The 20,033-nt window shown below is 56.0% G+C and overlaps 1 protein-coding gene across 2 annotated transcripts in view; it reads right to left on the bottom strand.

Moving 5' to 3' along the window:
- Positions 1-20,033, bottom strand: part of CLPB (ClpB family mitochondrial disaggregase) — a 195,046-nt gene that overhangs the window by 168,215 nt on the left and 6,798 nt on the right. The gene's annotated exons all lie outside the window — the stretch shown is intronic.

Here is a 20,033-nt window from a genome sequence, read left to right as displayed (position 1 = left end):
TAAATATCCGCAGTCCAGTGCTGCATAGAAATACATTGTAATAACAACCACTATTACAGTCAGCAGCCAACCCAGGGCTCGCGGAGAGAGGACAACTCAATTAGATTGCCAGCTCTGTGGGGCAGGTATCTTGTTTCAGGAGCAGTTTAATGTGCAGCACTTTATATTAACATATATATTACTTATATTGGACGGGCTTATTGCAGGTCTTCAAAAAAGAAAACACAATACCAACATACATCCTCATACATACAACATACATCCTTAACATACAACATACATCCTTATCCATCCATCCTTATACATACAACATACATCCTTCTACTGTACATCCAATGTAGCTCCTTATACATATATCCTTATACACACATCCATCCAGTACATCTTTATCATACAACATACATACATATCATACAACATATACACATGGCGCGGGGGTACGGTCTCATACTGACACGGCGCGGGGGTACGGTCTCATACTGACACGTCTCATACTGACACGTCTCATACTGACACGGCGCGGGGGTACGGTCTCATACTGACACGGCGCAGAGGTACGGTCTCATACTGACACGGTGCGGGGGTACGGTCTCATACTGACATGGCGCGGGGGTACGGTCTCATACTGACACGGCGCGGGGGTACGGTCTCATACTGACATGGCGCGGGGGTACGGTCTCATACTGACACGGCGCGGGGGTACGGTCTCATACTGACACGGCGCAGGGGTACGGTCTCATACTGACACGGCGCGGGGGTACGGTCTCATACTGACACGGCGCGGGGGTACGGTCTCATACTGACACGGCGCGGGGGTACGGTCTCATACTGACACGGTGCGGGGGTACGGTCTCATACTGACACGGCGCGGGGGTACGGTCTCATACTGACACGGCGCGGGGGTACGGTCTCATACTGACATGGCGCGGGGGTACGGTCTCATACTCACACGGCGCGGGGGTACGGTCTCATACTGACACGGCGCGGGGGTACGGTCTCATACTGACACGGTGCGGGGGTACGGTCTCATACTGACACGGCGCGGGGGTACGGTCTCATACTGACACGGCGCGGGGGTACGGTCTCATACTGACATGGCGCGGGGGTACGGTCTCATACTGACACGGCGCGGGGGTACGGTCTCATACTGACACGGCGCGGGGATACGGTCTCATACTGACATGGCGCGGGGGTACGGTCTCATACTGACACGGCGCGGGGGTACGGTCTCATACTGACACGGCGCGGGGGTACGGTCTCATACTGACACGGCGCGGGGGTACGGTCTCATACTGACACGGCGCGGGGGTACGGTCTCATACTGACACGGCGCGGGGGTACGGTCTCATACTGACACGGCGCGGGGGTACGGTCTCATACTGACACGGCGCGGGGGTACGGTCTCATACTGACACGGCGCGGGGGTACGGTCTCATACTGACACGGCGCGGGGGTACGGTCTCATACTGACACGGCGCGGGGGTACGGTCTCATACTGACACGGCGCGGGGGTACGGTCTCATACTGACAAGGCGCGGGGGTACGGTCTCATACTGACACGGCGCGGGGGTACGGTCTCATACTGACACGGCGCGGGGGTACGGTCTCATACTGACACGGCGCGGGGGTACGGTCTCATACTGACACGGCGCGGGGGTACGGTCTCATACTGACACGGCGCGGGGGTACGGTCTCATACTGACACGGCGCGGGGGTACGGTCTCATACTGACACGGCGCGGGGGTACGGTCTCATACTGACACGGCGCGGGGGTACGGTCTCATACTGACACGGCGCGGGGGTACGGTCTCATACTGACAAGGCGCGGGGGAACGGTCTCATACTGACACGGCGCGGGGGTACGGTCTCATACTGACAAGGCGCGGGGGTACGGTCTCATACTGACACGGCGCGGGGGTACGGTCTCATACTGACACGGCGCGGGGGTACGGTCTCATACTGACACGGCGCGGGGGTACGGTCTCATACTGACACGGCGCGGGGGTACGGTCTCATACTGACACGGCGCGGGGGTACGGTCTCATACTGACACGGCGCGGGGGTACGGTCTCATACTGACAAGGCGCGGGGGTACGGTCTCATACTGACATGGCGCGGGGGTACGGTCTCATACTGACACGGCGCGGGGGTACGGTCTCATACTGACATGGCGCGGGGGTACGGTCTCATACTGACACGGTGCGGGGGTACGGTCTCATACTGACATGGCGCGCGGGTACGGTCTCATACTGACACGGCGCGGGGGTACGGTCTCATACTGACACGGCGCGGGGGTACGGTCTCATACTGACACGGCGCGGGGGTACGGTCTCATACTGACACGGCGCAGAGGTACGGTCTCATACTGACACGGCGCGGGGGTACGGTCTCATACTGACATGGCGCGGGGGTACGGTCTCATACTGACACGGCGCGGGGGTACGGTCTCATACTGACACGGCGCGGGGGTACGGTCTCATACTGACACGGCGCGGGGGTACGGTCTCATACTGACACGGCGCGGGGGTACGGTCTCATACTGACACGGCGCGGGGGTACGGTCTCATACTGACACGGCGCGGGGGTACGGTCTCATACTGACACGGCGCGGGGGTACGGTCTCATACTGACACGGCGCTGGGGTACGGTCTCATACTGACACGGCGCGGGGGTACGGTCTCATACTGACACGGCGCGGGGGTACGGTCTCATACTGACACGGCGCGGGGGTACGGTCTCATACTGACACGGCGCGGGGGTACGGTCTCATACTGACACGGCGCGGGGGTACGGTCTCATACTGACACGGCGCGGGGGTACGGTCTCATACTGACACGGCGCGGGGGTACGGTCTCATACTGACACGGCGCGGGGGTACGGTCTCATACTGACACGGCGCGGGGGTACGGTCTCATACTGACACGGCGCAGAGGTACGGTCTCATACTGACACGGCGCGGGGGTACGGTCTCATACTGACATGGCGCGGGGGTACGGTCTCATACTGACACGGCGCGGGGGTACGGTCTCATACTGACACGGCGCGGGGGTACGGTCTCATACTGACACGGCGCGGGGGTACGGTCTCATACTGACACGGCGCGGGGGTACGGTCTCATACTGACACGGCGCGGGGGTACGGTCTCATACTGACACGGCGCGGGGGTACGGTCTCATACTGACACGGCGCGGGGGTACGGTCTCATACTGACACGGCGCTGGGGTACGGTCTCATACTGACACGGCGCGGGGGTACGGTCTCATACTGACACGGCGCGGGGGTACGGTCTCATACTGACACGGCGCGGGGGTACGGTCTCATACTGACACGGCGCGGGGGTACGGTCTCATACTGACACGGCGCGGGGGTACGGTCTCATACTGACACGGCGCGGGGGTACGGTCTCATACTGACACGGCGCGGGGGTACGGTCTCATACTGACACGGCGCGGGGGTACGGTCTCATACTGACACGGCGCGGGGGTACGGTCTCATACTGACACGGTGCGGGGGTACGGTCTCATACTGACACGGCGCGGGGTACGGTCTCATACTGACATGGCAGAGGGGTACGGTCTCATACTGACACGGCGCGGGGGTACGGTCTCATACTGACACGGCGCGGGGGTACGGTCTCATACTGACACGGTGCGGGGGTACGGTCTCATACTGACACGGTGCGGGGGTACGGTCTCATACTGACATGGCGCGGGGGTACGGTCTCATACTGACACGGCGCGGGGGTACGGTCTCATACTGACACGGTGCGGGGGTACGGTCTCATACTGACACGGCGCGGGGGTACGGTCTCATACTGACACGGCGCGGGGGTACGGTCTCATACTGACACGGCGCGGGGGTACGGTCTCATACTGACACGGCGCGGGGGTACGGTCTCATACTGACATGGCGGAGGGGTACGGTCTCATACTGACACGGCGCGGGGGTACGGTCTCATACTGACACGGCGCGGGGGTACGGTCTCATACTGACACGGTGCGGGGGTACGGTCTCATACTGACACGGCGCGCGGGTACGGTCTCATACTGACACGGCGCGGGGGTACGGTCTCATACTGACACGGCGCGGGGGTACGGTCTCATACTGACACGGCGCGGGGGTACAGTCTCATACTGACACGGCGCGGGGGTACGGTCTCATACTGACATGGCGCGGGGGTACGGTCTCATACTGACATGGCGGAGGGGTACGGTCTCATACTGACACGGCGCGGGGGTACGGTCTCATACTGACACGGCGCGGGGGTACGGTCTCATACTGACACGGTGCGGGGGTACGGTCTCATACTGACACGGCGCGCGGGTACGGTCTCATACTGACACGGCGCGGGGGTACGGTCTCATACTGACACGGCGCGGGGGTACGGTCTCATACTGACACGGCGCGGGGGTACAGTCTCATACTGACACGGCGCGGGGGTACGGTCTCATACTGACATGGCGCGGGGGTACGGTCTCATACTGACATGGCGCGGGGGTACGGTCTCATACTGACACGGCGCAGAGGTACGGTCTCATACTGACACGGCGCGGGGGTACGGTCTCATACTGACACGGCGCAGAGGTACGGTCTCATACTGACACGGTGCGGGGGTACGGTCTCATACTGACACGGCGCGCGGGTACGGTCTCATACTGACACGGCGCGGGGGTACGGTCTCATACTGACACGGCGCGGGGGTACGGTCTCATACTGACACGGCGCGGGGGTACAGTCTCATACTGACACGGCGCGGGGGTACGGTCTCATACTGACATGGCGCGGGGGTACGGTCTCATACTGACATGGCGCGGGGGTACGGTCTCATACTGACACGGCGCAGAGGTACGGTCTCATACTGACACGGCGCGGGGGTACGGTCTCATACTGACACGGCGCAGAGGTACGGTCTCATACTGACACGGCGCGGGGGTACGGTCTCATACTGACATGGCGCGGGGGTACGGTCTCATACTGACACGGCGGGGGGGTACGGTCTCATACTGACACGTCTCATACTGACACGGCGGGGGGGTACGGTCTCATACTGACACAGCGCGGGGGTACGGTCTCATACTGACACGGCGCGGGGGTACGGTCTCATACTGACACGGCGCGGGGGTACGGTCTCATACTGACACGGCGCGGGGGTACGGTCTCATACTGACACGGCGCGGGGGTACAGTCTCATACTGACACGGCGCGGGGGTACGGTCTCATACTGACATGGCGCGGGGGTACGGTCTCATACTGACATGGCGCGGGGGTACGGTCTCATACTGACACGGCGCAGAGGTACGGTCTCATACTGACACGGCGCGGGGGTACGGTCTCATACTGACATGGCGCGGGGGTACGGTCTCATACTGACACGGCGGGGGGGTACGGTCTCATACTGACACGTCTCATACTGACACGGCGGGGGGGTACGGTCTCATACTGACACGGCGCGGGGGTACGGTCTCATACTGACACGGCGCGGGGGTACGGTCTCATACTGACACGGCGCGGGGGTACGGTCTCATACTGACACGGCGCGGGGGTACGGTCTCATACTGACACGGCGCGGGGGTACGGTCTCATACTGACACGGCGCGGGGGTACGGTCTCATACTGACACGGCGCGGGGGTACGGTCTCATACTGACACGGTGCGGGGGTACGGTCTCATACTGACACGGCGCGGGGTACGGTCTCATACTGACATGGCAGAGGGGTACGGTCTCATACTGACACGGCGCGGGGGTACGGTCTCATACTGACACGGCGCGGGGGTACGGTCTCATACTGACACGGTGCGGGGGTACGGTCTCATACTGACACGGTGCGGGGGTACGGTCTCATACTGACATGGCGCGGGGGTACGGTCTCATACTGACACGGCGCGGGGGTACGGTCTCATACTGACACGGTGCGGGGGTACGGTCTCATACTGACACGGCGCGGGGGTAAGGTCTCATACTGACACGGCGCGGGGGTACGGTCTCATACTGACACGGCGCGGGGGTACGGTCTCATACTGACACGGCGCGGGGGTACGGTCTCATACTGACATGGCGGAGGGGTACGGTCTCATACTGACACGGCGCGGGGGTACGGTCTCATACTGACACGGCGCGGGGGTACGGTCTCATACTGACACGGTGCGGGGGTACGGTCTCATACTGACACGGCGCGCGGGTACGGTCTCATACTGACACGGCGCGGGGGTACGGTCTCATACTGACACGGCGCGGGGGTACGGTCTCATACTGACACGGCGCGGGGGTACAGTCTCATACTGACACGGCGCGGGGGTACGGTCTCATACTGACATGGCGCGGGGGTACGGTCTCATACTGACATGGCGCGGGGGTACGGTCTCATACTGACACGGCGCAGAGGTACGGTCTCATACTGACACGGCGCGGGGGTACGGTCTCATACTGACACGGCGCAGAGGTACGGTCTCATACTGACACGGCGCGGGGGTACGGTCTCATACTGACACGGTGCGGGGGTACGGTCTCATACTGACACGGCGCGCGGGTACGGTCTCATACTGACACGGCGCGGGGGTACGGTCTCATACTGACACGGCGCGGGGGTACGGTCTCATACTGACACGGCGCGGGGGTACAGTCTCATACTGACACGGCGCGGGGGTACGGTCTCATACTGACATGGCGCGGGGGTACGGTCTCATACTGACATGGCGCGGGGGTACGGTCTCATACTGACACGGCGCAGAGGTACGGTCTCATACTGACACGGCGCGGGGGTACGGTCTCATACTGACACGGCGCAGAGGTACGGTCTCATACTGACACGGCGCGGGGGTACGGTCTCATACTGACATGGCGCGGGGGTACGGTCTCATACTGACACGGCGGGGGGGTACGGTCTCATACTGACACGTCTCATACTGACACGGCGGGGGGGTACGGTCTCATACTGACACAGCGCGGGGGTACGGTCTCATACTGACACGGCGCGGGGGTACGGTCTCATACTGACACGGCGCGGGGGTACGGTCTCATACTGACACGGCGCGGGGGTACGGTCTCATACTGACACGGCGCGGGGGTACAGTCTCATACTGACACGGCGCGGGGGTACGGTCTCATACTGACATGGCGCGGGGGTACGGTCTCATACTGACATGGCGCGGGGGTACGGTCTCATACTGACACGGCGCAGAGGTACGGTCTCATACTGACACGGCGCGGGGGTACGGTCTCATACTGACATGGCGCGGGGGTACGGTCTCATACTGACACGGCGGGGGGGTACGGTCTCATACTGACACGTCTCATACTGACACGGCGGGGGGGTACGGTCTCATACTGACACGGCGCGGGGGTACGGTCTCATACTGACACGGCGCGGGGGTACGGTCTCATACTGACACGGCGCGGGGGTACGGTCTCATACTGACACGGCGCGGGGGTACGGTCTCATACTGACACGGCGCGGGGGTACGGTCTCATACACACACACACTAACTAGCATTAGGAAAATCCCTTCCTGTCCCTATGCCTCGCATTGCATTATACTGTATTAGGCACATTAGAAATTATGAACTGTACCCAGTGCCCCCCCCCTCTCTCCCCCTCCTGTACCCAGTGCTCCCCCCCTCTCCCCCTCCTGTACCCAGTGCTCCCCCCTCTCTCCCCCTCCTGTACCCAATGCTCCCCCCCTCTCTCCCCCTCCTGTACCCAGTGCTCCCCCCTCCTGTACCCAGTGCTCCCCCCTTCTCTCCCCCTCCTGTACCCAGTGCTCCCCCTCTCTCCCCCTCCTGTACCCAATGCTCCCCCCCCTCTCCCCCTCCTGTACCCAGTGCTCCCCCCCTCTCCCCCTCCTGTACCCAGTGCTCCCCCCTCTCTCCCCCTCCTGTACCCAATGCTCCCCCCCTCTCTCCCCCTCCTGTACCCAGTGCTCCCCCCTCCTGTACCCAGTGCTCCCCCCTTCTCTCCCCCTCCTGTACCCAGTGCTCCCCCTCTCTCCCCCTCCTGTACCCAATGCTCCCCCCCCTCTCCCCCTCCTGTACCCAGTGCTCCCCCCCCTCTCCCCCTCCTGTACCCAGTGCTCCCACCTCTCTCCCCCTCCTGTACCCAGTGCTCCCCCCTCTCCCCCTCCTGTACCCAGTGCTCCCCCCTCTCTCCCCCTCCTGTACCCAGTGCCCCCTCTCTCCCCCTCCTGTACCTAGTGCCCCCCCTCTCTGCCCCTCCTGTACCCAGTGCTCTCCCCCTCCTGTGTGCCCAGTGCCCCACTCCTGTACCCAGTGCTCCCCCCCTCTACCCCTCCTGTACCAACTGCCCCCTCTCGGCCTCCTGTACCCCCCACCCTCAGCCTCCTGCACCCACTGCCCCCTCTTGTACCACTGCCCTCTCAGTTCCTTGCACCCACTGCCTTATCTCTCTCTCCCCCTTCTCTCCTGCATCCACTGACTCTCTCCCCCTGCTCTCCTGCACCAACTTACTCCTCTCTCTCCCCCCCCTCACTCTCTCTCGCACCCACTGACTCTCTCCCCCTTCTCTCCTGCACCAACTTACTCTCTCCCCCTTCTCTTCTGCACCCACTGTCTCTGCCCCCTTCTCTCCTGCACCCACTGTCTCTCCCCCTTCTCTCCTGCACCCACTGTCTCTCCCCCTCCTCTCCTGCACCCACTGTCTCTCCCCCTTCTCTCCTGCACCCACTGTCTCTCCCCCTCCTCTCCAGCACCCACTGTCTCTCCCCCTTCTCTCCTGCACCCACTGTCTCTCCCCCCCCCCCCACCACACACACACACTTGAAAAAAAAGTCTATGAATGAAATCAGAATACAATAATTGAATAAATTAAACGGAAAACAGATTAAAATAAATGTAGAAAATGTTGGGAGGCCAAGCACATAATATATATTGAACCCCACAGCAGGGGTGGGCAGGTACCAAATACACGCCCCCCCCTCCGACATGCAGAGAGTTAATGTGGGGTTTCCATAGAACACAACCCGATGCATCGACCGCTCGGCCCGTTTCCACCGGCGCCCAATAAAAATTCATAGCAAGAAGAGAAACAATGCGACGAGGAGCTGCAGGGGAGTGCAAAGGTCACCCGGATCAATTGCAGTTAAGTGCCTGGTGCATTAAGGGGAGGGGTGTGTGCGGAAGGGGGGGGGCGCGCCGGGCACGGTGTTAGAAAGGGAGAGGGGGCGCAGGGCGGGACACCTTGCTCTGGCCGGGAGGCAGCTGGGGCCGCTCAACCAAGAGAAGCACTGATCCCTTCACTGGGAGCTGCATGTCGTGACAACAACACGCGGTGCGCACACAGGGCTCCGGGCATCTGCAGGGCCAACAGGTCCAGTGCGGGGCAGGGACACTGCCAATTAACCCCATCACTGCTGGAGGGGGGAAATCATACAGCCCTACCCTGGTTTTGCATTGACTGGTTAAAAAAAAAAAAAAAGAGGTGCAAATCTGCGATAAGCTGCTGTTCTCTCTGAAACCCTGGGGGGGGTCTGCAGCGCCTTTAAGTAAAAGGGCTTATTATTTTATCATCATTTAGAGGAATATCTTTATCATTCCGGAACGGTTAAAGAATTTGTAGGTTTTACAGAAATGCAATAAACAGGAGACAATATACACGCTCACCAATTAGCTGGATTACAGGCACGGTAACAACAACAACAAGGTGCTGAAAACAATACGGCGTGCAGCGAGAAGATGTAATCAACCGCAAAAAAGGTCTTCAAATCTGTCCATTAATTAACGCTACGTAATATATAATAACGTACAACATGAAATAAGAGAACAGAATTACAGGGGGAGAAGCTGCAGCCCGGAGAAAGTCATTTGGAGAACTAGAGACTCATTTAAACGGATTCCCAATAAAGGACCAATTTGGTTGAAATGTAGTTAATGCGGGGGATTGAAATGCTGCCGCTGCTTCATAAAACATATATTACCAGCACTAATTTCCACCAACCAGCGGGCCACAGAACTGCCTAACTGATGGAAATAAAACTCATGGCTAATAAAATGAAGTTATTTTTTAGAAGGGACCAGAATACCTCATGTTAAATGGTTGATTTATAAATATAAAAGTAAGAACGTATATATACACACACACACGATACCGGTAATAATGTATATATACACACACACACACGATACCGGTAATAATGTATATATACACACACGATACCGGTAATAATGTATATATACACACACACACACGATACCGGTAATAATGTATATATACACACACACGATACCGAACAGTTCCGATCTCGACACGATGTTCGTTTCTCCATTCTCGTTCTATGCTCGTTTATATTTGAACAGCAATATGGTTATAAATGGCCGCAGTTTTATGTCTAATATTTAATTACAGAAGGGCATCTGTGATCCGATACATTTTCATTGGCACGAATGAAAACTCTTCAAAGATGTGACTGTAGGGTACGGAGGGATTAAACCTGTACGTCTGGAGGGGAGACCTGGAAGGGTTAGAACGTTCTGTGCACATTAAACCTATGTATGCAGAACGCGGATGGTGGTATATTAACTAGAATCAAAAAACACGACATATCTACACTTCACCACACAGAGATGTCAATATCATGTGCAGTTACTGCGTACATCAGTGTTCTATGTTAACCCTACTCTAGGTTTGAGACTTCTCTGTGATATCCCAGCATGAGCTGGTGTCATTGTCACTAGTAATAAGCAAGTCTTCCCAAGCGATAAACCACCACTGCTCCAAATGACGAGCAGATGTTAGAAAAACAGTTCGGAAGAGAAGAAACTCCATGTTCTGATGAGTAGTTAACTTTAGGATACAGGTGAGTGGGAGAGCACGGGGACACATCTTTGCCTCGGCAATAGGGTTGACACCCCTCAAAGATGAAAGGGAGAGGTAAACTTGACAAACGGTCAAGAACTTTGCAGTTACAAGTCACGCTAAGCATGAAGACTTCGGCCCACTGAGACCATTTATGATAGCTCTTGCTTTACAGCCCGACAAGCTTCTGGATTACCCAACTACCATGTAACACTCTTTGGCTATTTGTGGGGCATCAAATATTATAATCTCTGGTATTCTTCCAATATACACGAAAGACATCTGGTGTGGCCATCCACTATATAATAGAATACCAGAGGTTATAATATTTAATGCTCCACAAATAGCCAAAGAGTGTTGCACGGTGGTTGGGTTTTCCAGAAGATTGTTGGGCTGTAAAAGAAGAGCCATCAAATCACAAGGACGTTGGGGACACCGCCAATTTACACATTATTGGGACATCTCATTGTGCTCTCCTCTGGAGATCTGATCTACAGAAGAAAGGCAGAGTGACGACGGCCCCAAGAAGGGCGCCGAAAATGGTGCTTTGTGAGAGCAGTTAATAGGGTTTGTATGAAAACCCTACAATGATACGCTTAGAAGTCTTAACATTTACATCCAGGAATATGGCAAGGAATTGGACTTTTCCTTGGGTGTTACCTTAGGGTATCAATAAGGTGCTGAAAGGAGTCATTTTCTGACGATGCATTGCGGTATATTAAAAGGACCCTAATTCAGTATGCTGTGGAGACGCTTCCAAGTGCTGGAGAAAAGCTCAGAAGCATTCAAATGAAGGAGTCCACAAATCTTCCCCAGGATGAAGCGGCAGCTTCAAAACAGATTGAATAAAGAGAGAGGGCTCCCGCATCTCTGGGATCTCATCCCCATAATTCTCTCTCTCTCTTTCCTGCCTGTCTGAAGGTCTCTGGGGGCAGGGGAGGCCCTGCTCTATTATCTTGCTGGAGAAGAAATATTGAGGGGGAGGCAGGAGTCCGCATTAAGGTAGAGCAGCATCACTGTGGAAGCCCAGCTGACAGGAAGGAGAATGTTCAGCAATGAAATCCCGCCCTCCAAACCCAGTTTCCAATTGATGAAGCCAGTTGGCCATTAAATGGCGGCCCCAGCCAACGAGACTCCACCTTCTGGTTCGCGAGAGTGAGTTCCGGGTAAGACCCTACCCTCAGTGACAACTTTGCCATGAGAACACCTTCCAAACCAGACCCTGCTCTCAGAGGCGGCGGCGGGAGAACATTACAATGAGAGAGGACGCATTCCTAGCCTTGCGATAAGTGGAGCTGCTTCTATAGGATCGGGCTTTCTGATGAGAGATGACCTACAATGAATGAAACCCCCTACCATGATATCCAGCAGAGTGTCTTCCAATCAGACCCCTCCCGCGGATAAGGGACCGGCTTCCCATTATTTTTGGACCCCAAAACCTTGCATCTTACTTCCCCCCTCGCAATGATCCATGGCCTGGGAAAGGGCATGAAACAGACTCCCGGCACTGAGAGTGAAAACACAGTAACTGAATTCAAAACGGCGCAGGTTAGTCACACGCGCACGTGTTTGATACAAGCACAGATTATATAACGGTGCTCTCTCTGATTCCTTTATCCACGTTTTAAAGGTTGCGTGAATCATGCCGCGGCACGTTTTCTGGAGCCATTTTTAACCTTTCTAGACTTCTTTTGTTTTTGTTTATCCAGATCGCCTACACCAGGGGGCGCTCAACTCCAGTCCTCAAGCCCACCCAACAGGACAGGTTTTCAGAATTACCCCAGCTTGGGAATCAATTCGGGATTCGTTCCTTCGCCGCATGTGAGCCCTGCATAGTGTAAGATCGGATTTTCACTGCAGGAGCGGCGTTTAAAACGTGCATGAAAAATGCATTCTGCGTTTTCTGCGATTCTCTCTTTTGCTTCTGTGACTGCAAAGTTCCTGAAATGTGCGCTTGTGAATGTAATGTTACCTCTCACAGAAGTAGCAAACAATACCGGTATATAATGACACACTCTTATTTTAATTTCTAATGGAGAGAGAATGAATTCCCTGCTTCAGCACAGGTAGCCGTCTTTGACTACACCTCCTGTGCTGAAGCTGGGATATCTGGAAAACCTGACCGGTTGGTGGCCTTTGAGGACTGGAATTTCCCCCCTGGCCTAGACGCATTGTACATTTCCCCTAGAAAGGCATTGGCCGTGCTCGTAATGAACCTTCAGCCTTTTCCTGTAGCTCAAGACTAGAAGTCTCGCTACCTCCGTATAAATGGCGTCTGCAGGGCTCTCACCTCCCCCGCCCCCCTCACTTCCTCCTGGTCTATTCTCTGCTGTTCTGCTCCGGCGCTCAATTGGAACGGTCAACAGCCTTCACACTCCAGCGCCGGCCCATTGTCAGCCCCTCTCACCGGTGGACACAGTAACAGGACTGACTCGGAGACATGAAAGTTAAGCAAACACGGGGCAGCAAAGACCCTCTTAAGGAACGACCTTGAAGGGGGGGCTCGCGGCATTGATCTTGTCATGGCATCTCGTCAAAGGCCGCGCCACACACGAACTCGGCACATGGGAGCTTGGGTCATGTCGCTCGAGAGCGGATATGCGCCATTGTCCCGCCGGCCTTAATCCTGTGTTGTCCCAAGTCATTTGGGATCTTTTTGTCACTTATGAACTTGCGCCATCGCCGAGTGGCGAGCCGGGAAGGGTGGGACGGGGTGGGACGGGGAGGGAGGGGAAACATCAAAAGCCGCTCGTGGGTTTTGTTCAACTCTTGCTGCAAAATTGGATTTCTTTCTCCGGGAACAAATTGAATCTGGTTTGGGGGCCTGCAAACATTTGAAGGTGCCTCCTGTTAGCTTTGGTCGAAGGGGAGAGATGATCACCCTGGGAAAAAGAAAGGGCGGAGGGGCGAAAGCAAGCCTTGTGTACCCTGGCACAGAGAAAGCATGGCCTTGTGTACCCTGGCACAGAGAAAGCATGGCCTTGTGTACCCTGGCACAGAGAACAGCATGGCCTTGTGTACACTGTCACAGAGAACAGCATGGCCCTGTGTACCCTGGCACAGAACAGCATGGCCCTGTGTACCCTGGCACAGAGAACAGCATGTCCCTGTGTACACTGGCACAGAACAGCATGGCCCTGTGTACCCTGGCACAGAGAACAGCATGGCCCTGTGTACACTGTCACAGAGAACAGCATGTCCCTGTGTACCCTGGCACAGAACAACATGGCCCTGTGTACCCTGGCACAGAACAGCATGGCCCTGTGTACCCTGGCACAGAACAGCATGGCCCTGTGTACCCTGGCACAGAACAGCATGGCCCTGTGTACCCTGGCACAGAACAGCATGGCCCTGTGTACCCTGGCACAGAACAGCATGGCCCTGTGTACCCTGGCACAGAACAGCATGGCCCTGTGTACCCTGGCACAGAACAGCATGGCCCTGTGTACCCTGGCACAGAACAGCATGGCCCTGTGTACCCTGGCACAGAACAGCATGGCCCTGTGTACCCTGGCACAGAACAGCATGGCCCTGTGTACACTGGCACAGAATAGCATGGCCCTGTGTACCCTGGCACAGAACAGCATGGCCCTGTGTACCCTGGCAAAGAGTTCAGCATGGCCCTGTGTACCCTGGCAAAGAGAACAGCATGGCCCTGTGTACCCTGGCAAAGAGAACAGCATGGCCCTGTGTACCCTGGCACAGAGAACAGCATGGCCCTGTGTACTCTGGCACAGAACAGCATGGCCCTGTGTACCCTGGCACAGAACAGCATGGCCCTGTGTACCCTGGCACAGAACAGCCTGGCCCTGTGTACCTTGGCACAGAACAGCATGGCCATGTGTACCCTGGCACAGAACAGCATGGCCCTGTGTACACTGGCACAGAACAGCATGGCCCTGTCTACACTGGCACAGAACAGCATGGCCCTGTGTACCCTGGCACAGAACAGCATGGCCCTGTGTACCCTGTCACAGAACAGCATGGCCCTGTGTACCTTGGCACAGAACAGCATGGCCCTGTGTACCCTGTCTCAGACAACAGCATGGCCCTGTGTACCCTGGCACAGAACAGCATGGCCCTGTGTACCCTGTCACAGAGAACAGCATGGCCCTGTGTACACTGTCACAGAACAGCATGACCCTGTGTACCCTGGCACAGAACAGCATGGCCCTGTGTACCATGGCACAGAGAACAGCATGGCCCTGTGTACCCTGGCACAGAACAGCATGGCCCTGTGTACCCTGGCACAGAACAGCATGGCCCTGTGTACCCTGGCACAGAACAGCATGGCCCTGTGTACCCTGTCACAGAGAACAGCATGGCCCTGTGTACACTGTCACAGAACAGCATAGCCCTGTGTACCCTGGCACAGAACAGCATGGCCCTGTGTATCCTGTCACAGAGAACAGCATGGCCCTGTGTACCCTGGCACAGAACAGCATGGCCCTGTGTACCCTGGCACAGAGAACAGCATGTCCCTGTGTACCCTGGCACAGAGAACAGCATGGCCCTGTGTACCCTGGCACAGAGAACAGCATGGCCCTGTGTACCCTGGCACAGAGAACAGCATGGCCCTGTGTACCCTGGCACAGAGAACAGCGTGGCCCTGTGTACCCTGGCACAGAGAACAGCATGGCCCTGTGTACCTTGGCACAGAGAACAGCATGGCCCTGTGTACCCTGGCACAGAGAACAGCATGGCCCTGTGTACCCTGGCACAGAGAACAGCATGTCCCTGTGTACCCTGGCACAGAACAGCATGGCCCTGTGTACCCTGGCACAGAAGAGCATGGCCCTGTGTACCTTGGCACAGAGAACAGCATGGCCCTGTGTACCCTGTCACAGAGAACAGCATGGCCCTGTGTACACTGGCACAGAGAACAGCATGTCCCTGTGTACCCTGGCACAGAGACCAGCATGGCCCTGTGTACCTTGGCACAGAGAACAGCATGGCCCTGTGTACCCTGGCACTGACGTGGGCAATACCTTCACTGCAACGTATGGCAAAGCAGCGAGAGCAGAAACCTACCATCTCTCTATCCATCATGGACATCACTCAACGACAGAACAATGAGGAGGTGCCAGGTGAATGGAGGGGTTTAAGGGCCGCGTCTTAGCTACGCGGAGCGCTACGTGTGGGACGGACCTGCCGTATGTTTCGGGCATTTATTTTGAATAAAACTGTTTTTCCTGCTGAAAAAGGAGGTGCTGCTCAGAGGGGTGCGATAGGGAGAGAGGGGTGCGATAGGGAGAGAGGGGTGCGATAGGGAGAGAGGGGTGCGAGAGAGAGCGAGAGAGGGAGGTGCGAGAGAGAGAGGGGTGCGAGAGAGAGAGAGGGGTGCGAGAGAGAGAGAGGGGGGTGCGAGAGAGAGAGAGGGGGGTGCGAGAGAGAGAGAGGGGTGCGAGAGAGAGAGAGGGGTGCGAGAGAGAGAGAGGGGTGCAAGAGAGAGAGAGGGGTGCAAGAGAGAGAGAGGGGTGCGAGAGAGAGGGGTGCGAGAGCGAGAGGGGTGCGAGAGCGAGAGGGGTGCGAGAGCGAGAGGGGTGCGAGAGCGAGAGGGGTGCGAGAGCGAGAGGGGTGCGAGAGCGAGAGGGGTGCGAGAGCGAGAGGGGTGCGAGAGCGAGAGGGGTGCGAGAGCGAGAGGGGTGCGAGAGCGAGAGGGGTGCGAGAGCGAGAGGGGTGCGAAAGAGAGAGGGGTGCGAGAGAGAGAGGGGTGCGAGAGAGAGAGGGGTGCGAGAGAGAGGGGTGCGAGAGAGAGAGGGGTGCGAGAGAGAGGGGTGCGAGAGAGAGGGGTGCGAGAGAGAGAGTGAGAGAGAAAGGAGCGAGAGAGAGAGAGGGGTGCGAGAGAGAGAGAGGGGTGCGAGAGAGAGAGGGGTGCGAGAGAGAGAGAGGGGTGCGAGAGAGAGAGAGGGGGGTGCGAGAGAGAGAGAGAAGGGTGAGAGAGACAGGGAGGGGTGAGAGAGAGAGAGAGAGAGAGAGAGAGAGGGGTGCAAGAGAGAGAGGTGCGAGAGAGAGAGAGGGGTGCGAGAGAGAGGTGCGAGAGAGAGAGAGGGGGGGGTGCGAGAGAGGGTTGCGCGAGAGAGAGGGTTGCGCGAGAGAGAGGGGTGCGCGAGAGAGAGGGGTACGCGAGAGAGAGGGGTACGCGAGAGAGAGGGGTGCGAGAGAGAGAGGGGTGCGAGAGAGAGAGGGGTGCGAGAGAGAGAGGGGTGCGAGAGATAGAGAGAGAGAGAGGGGTGCGAGAGAGAGAGAGAGGGGTGCGAGAGAGAGAGAGAGGGGTGCGAGAGAGAGAGAGAGGGGTGCGAGAGAGAGAGAGAGGGGTGCGAGAGAGAGAGAGAGGGGTGCGAGAGAGAGAGAGAGGGGTGCGAGAGAGAGAGAGAGAGGTGCGAGACAGAGAGAGAGGGGTGCGAGACAGAGAGAGAGGGGTGCGAGACAGAGAGAGAGGGGTGCGAGACAGAGAGAGGGGTGCGAGACAGAGAGAGGGGTGCGAGACAGAGAGAGGGGTGCGAGACAGAGAGAGGGGTGCGAGACAGAGAGAGGGGTGCGAGACAGAGAGAGGGGTGCGAGACAGAGAGAGGGGTGCGAGACAGAGAGAGGGGTGCGAGACAGAGAGAGGGGTGCGAGACAGAGAGAGGGGTGCGAGACAGAGAGAGGGGTGCGAGACAGAGAGAGGGGTGCGAGACAGAGAGAGGGGTGCGAGACAGAGAGAGAGAGGGGTGCGAGACAGAGAGAGAGAGGGGTGCGAGACAGAGAGAGAGAGGGGTTAGTGTTAAAGTAACTCTGTCCTACTATTCCATACAAGGCGTTAGTGTTAAAGTAACTCTGTCCTACTATTCCATACAAGGCGTTAGTGTTACAGTAACTCTGTCCTACTATTCCATACAAGGCGTTAGTGTTAAAGTAACTCTGTCCTACTATTCCATAAAAGGCGTTAGTGTTACAGTAACTCTGTCCTACTATTCCATACAAGGCGTTAGTGTTAAAGTAACTCTGTCCTACTATTCCATACAAGGCGTTAGTGTTAAAGTAACTCTGTCCTACTATTCCATACAAGGCGTTAGTGTTAAAGTAACTCTGTCCTACTATTCCATACAAGGCGTTAGTGTTACAGTAACTCTGTCCTACTATTCCATACAAGGTGTTAGTGTGAAAGTAACTCTGTCCTACTATTCCATACAAGGTGTTAGTGTGAAAGTAACTCTGTCCTACTATTCCATACAAGGCGTTAGTGTTACAGTAACTCTGTCCTACTATTCCATACAAGGCGTTAGTGTTAAAGTAACTCTGTCCTACTATTCCATACAAGGCGTTAGTGTTAAAGTAACTCTGTCCTACTATTCCATACAAGGCGTTAGTGTTAAAGTAACTCTGTCCTACTATTCCATACAAGGCGTTAGTATTAAAGTAACTCTGTCCTACTATTCCATACAAGGTGTTAGTGTTAAAGTAACTCTGTCCTACTATTCCATACAAGGCGTTAGTGTTACAGTAACTCTGTCCTACTATTCCATACAAGGCGTTAGTGTTAAAGTAACTCTGTCCTACTATTCCATACAAGGCGTTAGTGTTACAGTAACTCTGTCCTACTATTCCATACAAGGCGTTAGTGTTACAGTAACTCTGTCCTACTATTCCATACAAGGCGTTAGTGTTAAAGTAACTCTGTCCTACTATTCCATACAAGGCGTTAGTGTTACAGTAACTCTGTCCTACTATTCCATACAAGGCGTTAGTGTTAAAGTAACTCTGTCCTACTATTCCATACAAGGCGTTAGTGTTACAGTAACTCTGTCCTACTATTCCATACAAGGCGTTAGTGTTAAAGTAACTCTGTCCTACTATTCCATACAAGGCGTTAGTGTTAAAGTAACTCTGGACGTTGCTCTCCCAGATAACACAACATAAGTCTCACACCATGACAGGACTTCCATAGGATTAAATGGCAATTGTGTTGCAGTGTAACTGTGTTGTGCACAGTAACTGACTTTGCGTCTGCTTGTAGCCACGGCCGACCTGCCATTGCAAAGCCGGTACCAGTGGTCCTCGGTACGCGTCCTTTCATTTTCGGACGATCGGACGCGTCGACTCATTCCGCGGAACGCATTATCCGACGTCGGAACCAATTATCCGACAGCCGCGGATTAACATCGGTGTCGCAATCCGACAGGTTCAGTATGCGCCGCGGTTTGGCGGAACGGACTCTGTCGGAGGGCCGAGGACCGCCTGTATAACTATCCCCACATTGACGAGACCCAAAACGGTGAGTAGGTTACAGGCAATACACTTCTGTAACCCCAGGCTGTGCTGAAACAGCTGGCAGGTGTAAGCTTACAGGGATCCATGTTAAAATGGATAAGAAGCAAAAAGCGACACACTGCGAGTGCTCATTTGCATGTCCTTACCCAGAATGGCTAGCTACAGTGGAAGCAGTATATGCTAAGAGATAATGGGGAAGGGCAGGGTTTGCAGACCTGTCTGAGACTTGTGATTGTGCTCACAAGTGGTGTTATTATTTGCGGTACACTGTACGGTGCAGGGATTGTGTTACTTTTTTACTCTCCATAACTTACTGTGTGTCTGGTTGCAATGTACCACATTATATCCCAACGCATCACAGCAGAGAAGCCCAAACATCTGTACCTGGCGGACGGCCCCCAGAACACGACACGTGTGAAACACGGCGTACCCCCCAAATAACCCGGACACCAGCATTGCAACGATATAGTGCTCACGATGGATTTGTAACCCACCGACATCAAAGAGCCCCCGCAATGTGATACCAACGCTTCACATCTTTGCTTTAAAGCAGCAAGGCCCCTTTTGTATATAAAGGGTGGGATATGGGGGTCCCCCGGAGATGACCTGCACCGTTTCCAGCTCCCTGGTTCCCATGAAGCTTACCAGGTTTAAGCCTCTCTCCAGGAGAAACAAAATGGCTGCCAAATCTCACGTCCTTCTGGAGGGCCATTTAAATCCCAGAAATTAATTCCGGTAAGTTCACTGGTAAGTAACTAGGGGGGAGGCACCTACAACCAATGCCAGCCAAGCAACTGTCGGGATCACAATACTTGTGTATGTACCTGCTCACTGATCCAGTCCTGGTTTTATTTCCCCCCCCTCCCCCCCCCCCATTTGCTGGTTAGAAACTCGGCCCAGCAGAATAAAAGCTGAAGAAAGTCCGGCCCGGATCCCACCCCTGACCTGGAGTTGCCAGATAACCTTACACAGCACC

This window comes from Ascaphus truei, chromosome 3 (assembly GCF_040206685.1).
Source record: "Ascaphus truei isolate aAscTru1 chromosome 3, aAscTru1.hap1, whole genome shotgun sequence".
Taxonomy (NCBI): Eukaryota; Metazoa; Chordata; class Amphibia; order Anura; family Ascaphidae; genus Ascaphus; species Ascaphus truei.
The sequence above is the reverse complement of the archived record's forward strand: the minus strand, read 5'-3'. Positions and strand labels throughout refer to the sequence as shown.